The sequence below is a fragment of the Microtus oregoni genome, unplaced genomic scaffold (genome assembly GCF_018167655.1).
Source record: "Microtus oregoni isolate MIOR12 unplaced genomic scaffold, Mior012 000031F_ref0000149, whole genome shotgun sequence".
Taxonomy (NCBI): Eukaryota; Metazoa; Chordata; class Mammalia; order Rodentia; family Cricetidae; genus Microtus; species Microtus oregoni.
Window position 1 is genome coordinate 27,933,057 of NW_024543090.1, and position 9,968 is coordinate 27,943,024.

General features: G+C 43.2%; 1 pseudogene; it reads left to right on the forward strand.

Annotated features, from left to right (window-relative positions):
* Positions 1-2,670: 2,670 nt before the first annotated feature.
* Positions 2,671-3,153, forward strand: LOC121465585 (annotated as a pseudogene).
* The last annotated feature ends 6,815 nt before the right edge of the window (positions 3,154-9,968 follow it).

The window sequence follows — 9,968 nt, forward strand, 5'->3', positions numbered from 1 at the left end:
TTTGTAAGATATTATGATAAACTAACTTTTCAAGGATTTAAATTATTTTATGCTTGTTTTTGAGACTAAAAATTTATTAGGGAAGAAAGTCCCAGGAAATATGTTTGTTTATTACTGGTAATAAACAATTAGTAATAAATACTGGTAATAAATGATTGGGTTATAATGGTATCCTCAGTATGTTTTGAAAGCGGTGATTAACAGAGCACTAGTCTAGCAAAGCCCTGGATTTGACCCCCAGTACCACCACTGCAAATAAAGTAAAATAAAAAAGACAAAAATTATAAAAAAGAGAAAGACAAAAATGAATACATGTTACAGACATGAGTGCATTGTTATTGATAACCCAAGTATCTCAACAGAAATAAGAAATGGTAGAAAAAAGGTTTGGGAGGGGTGGGAAAAATCAATTTGGACATGCTGGTTCTGGGGAGCATTAAAAGCATAGTTTTTATACACTGGTAGAGATGAGAGAGAAATAAGATCACGGGCTGACTTTTTGGCCAGTTTGCTAAGAGCAAATGTGCAATAAACAATCGGGCCAGTTAAGTAGAAATGAGAAAGCTGGGGCACCAATGTGATTGTTCTTTATGGACTTCGGCAGTGAAGGAAGAATGCATGAGTTCGGTGGCTGAGGCTTTCCGGCGTCAAATGGATTGGAGAGATTTGCTTACAGGTTGGAATGGAAGGTGCCGAGCAGTAGAAGAGTAGAAGTAGTGGTAGAAGAGGAGGAGATAAACAGCAGGGAAAGCTCATGGTATCAAGTTATTGAGGTAGGAATGTCATTACAGACTTCCATTGTTGATGGGACCAAGCAGCCAACAAGAAGCAAACTAAGAGAGCAAAGAATTTCAACTTACAGCCTGGATACATTACGGCAGGTAGAGTGTGGTTACAGTACCCTGTGGTGGATGGTCACATCAAGATCTCAGTCAGGAAACAGGTAGACAGGAAGTTGGGGGCAGCTATACTACTCCATACCCTGCCCCCTAGGAACCCATTTCCTTCAGCAAGTCCCCCACTTCCCAAAGGTTCCACAACATACTAACCCACTGTCATCAGTCGAGGATCAGTTCAAACACATGGGCCTATAGACAACATTTCACATCTAAATCACAAGAAGAGACTGTTTCTGTGATGGGAGATAAAGGATCTCACATCCTAATTCAGATCATCTCAGGGTTTTCCTGCAAGTTATTATTTATAGTCACAGAGTCCTAGGCTGGCCTCCAGCTCATTAGGAACCCCCCGAGTGGTAGGATTACAGAGGTGAAGCACATGTGTTTTGTGCAGTGCTCAGGATGAAGCCAGGGCTTTGTGCATGCCAGACAGGCACTCTGCCCTAGCCCTGCATTTTACTTTTTTATGGTCTCTTAGTTATTGAATCAAAAAGCTAATTTCTGAGAAGCTTGCTGCATGACCCTTTTTTGTTGGGAGGACTTCACTGAGGTAGAATTGTGTAATCACTCTCCCTACTATTTTGGCTGTGGCAAGCTGCTTGTTTGACTCCTTCAGAATTCCTATCACAGATTACAATTCTCCCCTTCTTAAAAAATTAAGTCAGGGAGGGGGAGAGGCAAGGCCAGCCCGCTCTACAGAGCAAGTTTCAGGACAGCCCAGACCACAGAGAGAGACCCTGTCTCAACAAAAGGTAAGTTTCTAAGCTGGATAGAAACTGACTTTTACAACTTCTCACTCAGGCATTTTACAACGTCACAAGTAAAACAATAAAGTCTTTAGAAAACAAGTGTAAAGGTATTTCTTCATGATTTGAAATAGGCAATGATTTCTTAAGTGGACAACACACACAAACATAAAGGGGGAAAAGATATGTGATAATTGAAATTATTAAGTAACTAAATTTTTGTTCATGAATTTTTTCCAGTTCATCTAGAAACACCGTATTAGTTCCTTCTCTGTTGCTGGGAGAACTAAGTTGCAGCAGCAACTTAGGAAAGAAAAGTGGATCTTTGTTTTGTTTCATTTTTGTTTTTTTGACCACAGTTCTGGAGAGACAGCGTTCATCATGAGGAGGAAGCCATGACAGCAGGAGCAGGAAGCAGCCCTGACAGTCAAGAGGCAGAGAGCACATTTCACCCCCCCACCCCCCCACAGGGAGCAGAGAACAGGAAGTGGGACCAAGATGTAAAGGTCACCTTCACTGGCAGACTTCCTCCAGAAAGGTTCCACCTTCTGAAGTTTCCATCACTTCCCCAGACAGTGCCACCATCTGGGGGCCAAGTGTTCCAATACAAGAGCCTTTTTGGGGGGGAGGGGACGGGGACGGTGGGGGGGGGACGGACACGGGGGAGGGGGACACAGCAGGGAGTAAACTCCTTACTTATAAATCACTCACCATTTAGAAGAAATAGTCTCTCTCTCTCTCTCTCTCTCTCTCTCTCTCTCTCACACACACACACACACACATACACACAAAACAAAAATAAGTAAACCCCACCACGTTTAATACAGACCTCTGAGTGATAGATGGGGAAAGCCCTGATAAGCAAACTTTTAAAGAGTAAAAGTATGCTTCATATCAAAGATTTATTTTGTTGTTGTTTGTTTGATCTGTTTTGAGACAGTGTCATATTATATAGCCCAGGCTGGCCTTGAACTTGTGGTCTTTATGCCTCAGGAGTGCAGCTTTTGGGAATAGAAGCAATCACTATGTCTGGGTATTATAAATTCTTGATTTTAAAAAGAATATATTATGGTTCAAGATGGCGAAACAAGGACATATGTGGTAGGTCTTCTGGAGCAAAATTCCTGGTTTCCCTGGGTCTTCTGGGAGGAGCCATGACCAAATGTGCTGACAATCCAGGGGCCAAAACCATCTCTGTGAAGGGAACCAAGGGATGACTGAACAGACTTCCTGCTGCTGATATGGACAACATGGTAATGGTCACAGTTAAGAAAGGCAAACCAGAACTAAGAAAAAAGGCCCAACCAGCAGTGGTAAATCAACAACAAAATTCATATTGAACAAAAGATGGAGTGTTTCTTTATTTTGAAGACAATGCAGGGGTCACGGTAAACAATAAAGGTGAGATGAAAGATTCCACTACCACAAGTCCAGTTGCAAAGGAGTGTATAGACTTGTGGCCCAGGATTGCATCTAATGCAGTGCATGACTCTCCAATGCATTTGTAAAATATATCCATTAAAAAGTAAAAAAAAAAACAAAAAACATTATTTTCTCAGAGAATGTACAATTTGATAGGAATTCCCTTTCCCTGAAGATGGGATTTGGGGAGAAATGGCATTCTAAATAACACTGCACTTCTAACTCAAGAGCACAGTGTATCTTTCCACCTAATCCTATTTTTTTTTAAATAAAAATATGCCTATGTGTGTGTGCCCACGTGTATGTATGTGCACCATGTGTGTGCAGGAGCCCACAAAGTTCAAAAGAGGACACCAGATTCCCTGGAACTGGAGTTACAGGCAGTGGTGAGCTGACTTGAGGGTGTGAGGAATTGAACCTGGGTCCTCTGCAAGAGCAGTGAGTGCTCTTAACCACTGAGCCATCTCTGCAACCCTTTCACTCCTAGATTATATAAAGTTTTGATGATTCTCCCTTTAGGCTGGGATTCAGCCTTCCCAAAGGAGCCCGAATAGGGAGAAAATGATTCTTTTCCTCTTTCAGTATACACTTCCCAGTACAACTCAGGTGTGAGTTTCCCAGCACAATTCAGAAACAAACTCTTTCAATTCCTGCCACCACAAATAAATTATTTTTTTAATTGGGCAAATTTTTTTGGGGGGGGGGGTTTCGAGACAGGGTTTCTCTGTGGTTTTGGAGCCTGTCCTGGAGCTAGCTCTTGTAGACCAGGCTGGTCTCGAACTCACAGAGATCCGCCTGCCTCTGCCTCCTGAGTGCTGGGATTAAAGGCGTGCCACCACCGCCCGGCCTTGGGCAAATTTTTTAATTGGCAAAGGAAAGATAAGGATCACAAGGTTGCATTTCACTATTTTCTGACTTGAGTAAAAATTTTAATATGTATGATTACCCAGCAAATTTTCTCATTAGCTTTGGCCTTCTATAGCTTTGTCATATGGCCTAGGAAAGGTCTTCACGCCATATACTATGCTATAGAGGGCATGGTATATAGCATGCGCGCGCGCACACACACACACACACACACACACACACACACCTCTTTTAAATGTGTGGTCACTCATTCTATAATCCTAACATTAGGGAAACGGAGGTAGGAGTTCGAAGCCTACTTGAGCTTCATAGTGAGTGCCAGGCATCTTAGACAATATAGCATGTGCCTATTTGGTCTTAAAATCCTGGAGGTAAATACAAGTGTCTCACTGTGTAACTTAGGACGGCCTTGAACTCACAATTCTTCTGCCTCACCCTCTTAAGTGTTGAGGCACCAGCACGCCTAGGGTAGAACATTCTTAACACAAGAGTGCTTCTGATGCTCGGCTTAAACAACCACTCCCATAGCTAAGTACATCCAGCTCCCAGGAAGTACTTCTGCCACCACAACTCTTCATCTGTCTTGAAACAAAAAACCCGTTTCAATGACTCAAAGCAAAGATGCTTAAACTTTTCAAATAAGACTCTTATACTCTTAAAAACTGAGAGTCCACAATAGAAAGAAAACAGGCACAGGCTAGGACAAAACGTTTGTTAAAGGCTTGGGTATCAAAGAGCACTATCCAAAATATACAAAGAACTTTATGATTTTCTTTTTCTTTCCTTTTTTTAAAAAATTTATTTATTATGTATACAACTTTCTGCCTCCACACGCCAGAGGAGGGCTCAAGCCATTTCTCCAGCCCTTCTTTTTCTTTCTTTCTTTCTTTCTTTCTTCCTTCCTTCCTTTCTTTTTTTTTTTTTTTTTTTTGGTTTTTTGAGACAGGGTTTCTCTGTGACTTTGGAGACTAGCTCTTGTAAACCAGGCTGGCCTTGAACTCACAGAGATCCACCTGCCTCTGCCTCCCAAGTACTAGGATTAAAGGTGTGCACCACCATCGCCCAGCAAACTTTATGATTTTCAAAACCTGATTTTAAAAGTCAGCTAGGCCTAGTTGATGTAGACCTATAGTCCCAGCAACTCAGGAAACCCAGGCAGGAAGGTCACAAGTTCAGGTCTGCCTGCCTGCCTGCCTGTCTGCCTGCCAGAGTTACAGAATGATCTCAGTAGTGCCAGTGTCTCAGATTAAGAAAAAAAGGGGGGGGCTGGAGAGATGGCTCAGAGGTTAAGAGCACAGATTGTTCTTCCAGAAGTCCTGAGTTCAATTCCCAGCAACCACCTGGTGGCTCACAACCATCTGTAATGAAATCTGGTGTCCTCTTCTGGCCTGCAGGCACACATGCAGACAGGACACTGTAAACAAAATAAATAAATAAATCTTTAAAAAAAAAAAGGCTAGCCGGGCAGTGGAGGCACACGCCTTTAATCCCAACACTCAGGAGACAGAGACAGGCAGAACTCTGAGAGTTCGAGACCCGCCTGGTCTACAAGAGCTGATTCCAGGACAGGCTCCAAAGCTACAGAGAAACCCTGTCTCGAAAAAACAAAAAGGTCTAAGAAGGCTAGGTCTACAGCTTAGCGGCAGAGAGGACTTGCCTTGCATGTACAAGGCTCTGGGTTCAATCCTCAACACTGTAGTTAACCAAAGACCTCAACAGTACCTCATTCTGCTGATTAGAATTTTGTCAACTTGATACAAACTGAAGTCATATGAAATGAGTGAGACTCTGTTGAGACAATGCCTCCACTTGATTGGCAGTCTGTGGGACATTTTCTTGATTAATGATTGATGTGGGAAGGCCTGGTCCACTATAGACAGTGCCATCCCTGGGCAGAGGTGGTGGGTCATATAAGAAAGCAAGCTGGAGATCAAGTCAATAAGCTGCATTCCGAGGCCCTTGCTTCAGTTCCTGTCCTGAGTTCCTGCCCTGATTTCCCTCTGTGACAGACTGTCATCAGAATGTGCAAGCCTCTCCTCCCCGGGTTGTTTTTGGGCAGTGTGTTAACATAGCAATAGAAAGTAAGCTAGGCCACCCTCTAAGGAAGACACACAACCAGCAAATGAATGTATAAAAAGATGTTCCACACCATATGTTGTGATGGCCGAACTTAGATGTCGACTTGACTGAGTTGAGAGACTGTAAACTTGGTGGAAGTACACTTGTAGGTATGTCCCTGAGAATATTTCTTCCATAAATGTTTGGTGTGTAGGTCCGTGAAGTGAGTAAGAAAGTCATCCTCAAAGGGAACAGCATGCCTGGCAGGCTGAGACTTGCCGAGGATGGACAGGAGAGACAGCTGTTCTCATGCTTGGCTCTGCTTGGGCAGGTTTGTGGTTTGTGGCTGCCATTGCCCGTGGATGCCACATTCTTTAGCCTTTGAATGCAGACTTGTACTTTCCAGGGCTTCAGGTTTAGACTGGGACTTCATAATCCTTCCCTGTTGTTTTGAGTCATCTAGCTTCTTGGACGGAGAAGCTACTGGTTCCAACTGGCAGACTGCCATTGTGTGACTATGCTTTCTCTGCTAGCCAGTCACTCTGAAATCCATTCCTACACACCACGGCTTCTATTCCTTTAGCCGCGGGTTCTCTTCCTGGAGCTAACATTCTAGCTTGTTTTCTGGGGTTGAAAGCATTATCAAAAGTAACTTGGGGAGGTAAAGGTTAATTTTATCTTACAGCTACAGTTCATCCTGAAAAGAAAGTTAGGGCAAGAATTCAAGGCAGGAACCAAAGCAGAGAATATGGAGGAACACTGCTTACTGGCTTGCTTTCCAAGCCTTGCTCAACTTTCTTTCTTTGGGGGGTGGGAGATGGGGATTGTGGGGGTTTTTGTCATTGTTGTTGTTGCTGTTGCTGTTGTTTAAGACAGAGTCTCACTGTGTAGTCCTGGCTGACCTGTAACTTTCTGTGGAAGTCTGTCCTTACGCTCAGAGATCCACCTGCCTCTCCCTCCCAAGTACTGGCACTAAAGGTGTGTGCCACCAAACTTAGAAATAGTCTTTCTTACATAACTCAGGATTATCTGCCCCGGGTTGGCACTGTCCAGAGTATGCTGGGCTCTCCCACATCAATCATTCTTTTTTTTTTTTTTTTTTGATTTTTGAGACAGGGTTTCTCCGTAGCTTTTTGGTTCCTGTCCTGGAACTAGCTCTTGTAGTCCAGGCTGGCCGCTGGCCTCGAACTCACAGAGATCCGCCTGCCTCTGCCTCCCAAGCGCTGGGATTAAAGGCGTGCGCCGCCACCCACGTCAATCATTAATCAAGAAATATCCCCACAACCTTGCCTATAGGCCAATATGATAGAGGCATTATCTTAATTGAAGTTCCCTCTTCAGAGACAACTTTAGTTTGTATCAAGTTGGTAAGAAAAACCTAACCAATACAGTTGACCTTTGTTATCTTTCTTTTTTAAATTTTTTTTGTTTTGTTTTTGAGACAGGGTTTTTTTTTTGTTTGTTTGCTTGTTTTTTGTTTTTCTTTTTTTTTTTTTTAAATATTTATTTATTTATTACATATACAATATTCTGTCTGTGTGTATGCCTGCAGGCCAGAAGAGGACACCAGACCCCATTATAGATGGTTGTGAACCACCATGTGGTTGCTGGGAATTGAACTCAGGACCTTTGGAAGAGCAGGCAATGCTCTTAACCTCTGAGCCATCTCTCCAGCCCCTTTGTTTTTCTTTTTTTAAAAAAAGATTTATTCATTTATTATGTACACAGTGTTCAGCCTCCATGTATGCCTTCAGGCCAGAAGAGGGCACCAGATCTCTTTACAGATGGTTTGGAGCCACCATGTGGTTGCTGAGAATTGAACTCAGGACCTCTGGAAGGGCAGTCAGTGCTCTTAACCTCTGAGCTATCTCTCCAGCCTGTTTTCTGTTTTTTTGAGACAGGGTTTCTCTGTAGCTTTGGAGCCTGTCCTGAAACTAGCTCTTGTAGCCCAGACTGGCCTTGAACTCACAGAGATCCACCTGCCTCTGCCTCCTAAACGCTGGGATTAAAGGCGTGCGACACCACAGCCTGGCTGACCCCTTGTTATCTTAACTCTTGAATATATTACTATTAAACCCTGACCTTTTTAGTCAGGCTTGGTGGTGCACAATCTCTCAGGAAGGCAGAGTCAAGCAGACAGCTGTGAGTTCCAGGCCGGCCAAAGTGGCATAGTGAGACACCGTATCAAAAAAGGAAAAATAACAGAGAAACCCTGTCTTGAAAAACCAAAAAAAAAAAAAAGGAAAAATAAGACAAAGAAAGCATAACCTTTCCTTTTTCCTCAAGAGCTCATATTAATAAGATAAGATAATGTTCAACTTTAAAGGTTCCACAGTCTTCAAAAACTTCAAACACTTTAAAAGTTCAACCTCTTTAAAATATCCAATATCTCTTAAGAGTTCAAAGTCTCTCAACTATAGTCTCCTGTAAAATAAAAAAGAAGTTACATACTTTTATTTCAAGAGGGAAGGCCCAGCTAGACATGTTGCCTTTAATTCCAGCATTCGGGAGGCAGAGGCAGGCAGATCTCTGAATTTGAGGCCAACCTGGTCTATGGAGTGAGTTCCACCACAGTGAAACCCTGTCTCGAAAAAAAGGGGGGGGGAGACCCATGGCATAGTCACAATCAAAGTAAAGTAAAACGAAACTCCACCGGTGTAAATAGTCCAATGGTCAATATCTGGGACTCAATCATGATCTTCTGGAAGCCAAAGCGTTCTGGTCTCCCCACCTCTCTGGGTCTGAGGTTTGAAGCATACATAGCTTGTTTTATAAACTCAGGCTAGCACCGCTATACAGCTGCCACTGTCCTGGCATTCCCAGTAGGCCAGGGTTCTCCACCACAACTGAGGTTGCACCTTTGCCAATGGCCCTCCCTGTCCTCTCTGCAGGGACTCCAGCCCTGCCACAGAGCTCCAAGCCCTATCTGCTCTCCATGCCTTTGAAACCAGTACCATGAAGAAGACTCTGATGCATTTCCAAGTTTGGTTGCCATCTTGAGATACAGCTTTGGTGACCCTCTGTACCACAACCTCTTCATGCTGACCCAGAGGAAATCCTTCAGTGCTGCTCCCTTGTTCATCACAGCCCACTCACTATCCTTTGCTGACCGTGTGAACTCCATATTCTCAATTCAGGATCGTACAGGGACGGCCTCAATAGAGTCACTGCTTAGCTCTAAAATGTCCTAGGAGGAAAGTGCGGGAATGTAGACATGTATTGATTCCTTTTCCATCACTTGCTAAGTCTGTCTTGTTTAGCTGGAAGGGAACTTCCCTTTCCATCTTGACCCTGTGCACTGAAGAGCAGAAAAGACAGATTTTACCTTAAACTCCGGGACTGAGTACCCAGTCCCCGCCCCATAATGAGATCTACTTGAGGGCCGCCTCCACTGCCCACATCTGAAAGGCCCAGCACTGAGTCCTCTCCTCTCTGCATGCACATCTTCCTCTTCTGGTGTTCTTCCTAATGAATGGCCCCATCAGTAACTAAAGGCTCCAGTGGCTAATGCCACTAGGTATTTTCCCTCTACTTATATTTCACATACTCCCTTCCCACAAATTATCAAAGTCTTTGACCTTGTACAGTTCACTTTCTTCTACTGCCAACCTGACCCAAGACTGTAAATTACCCACCCCCATCAAGTGTACTTTCTGGCTCCCTGGCTTTTCCAATCTTTCTCTGTCTACCTTCAAGCTATTCTCTCCCATAGCAACAGAAGTTATCTTTAGAAAAGAAAATTGGGTTTTTGTTTAAAACCCTTCACACGATTTCTCCTAGTTTTCATAATTAAAATAAAACCCTCTATAATATATAGTCTATAAGGCCCCTAATAATTTGGTCCCAGGCTATCTCACTAGACACCATTGGTTTCTATATGCTTCTCCTAATACTCTTTTTTCTTGTCTTGTGAACTTCAAATAAGATATTTCTTTATCTAGAAAGTTTTTTCTTCCCACCATCCATTGTTCTCCTA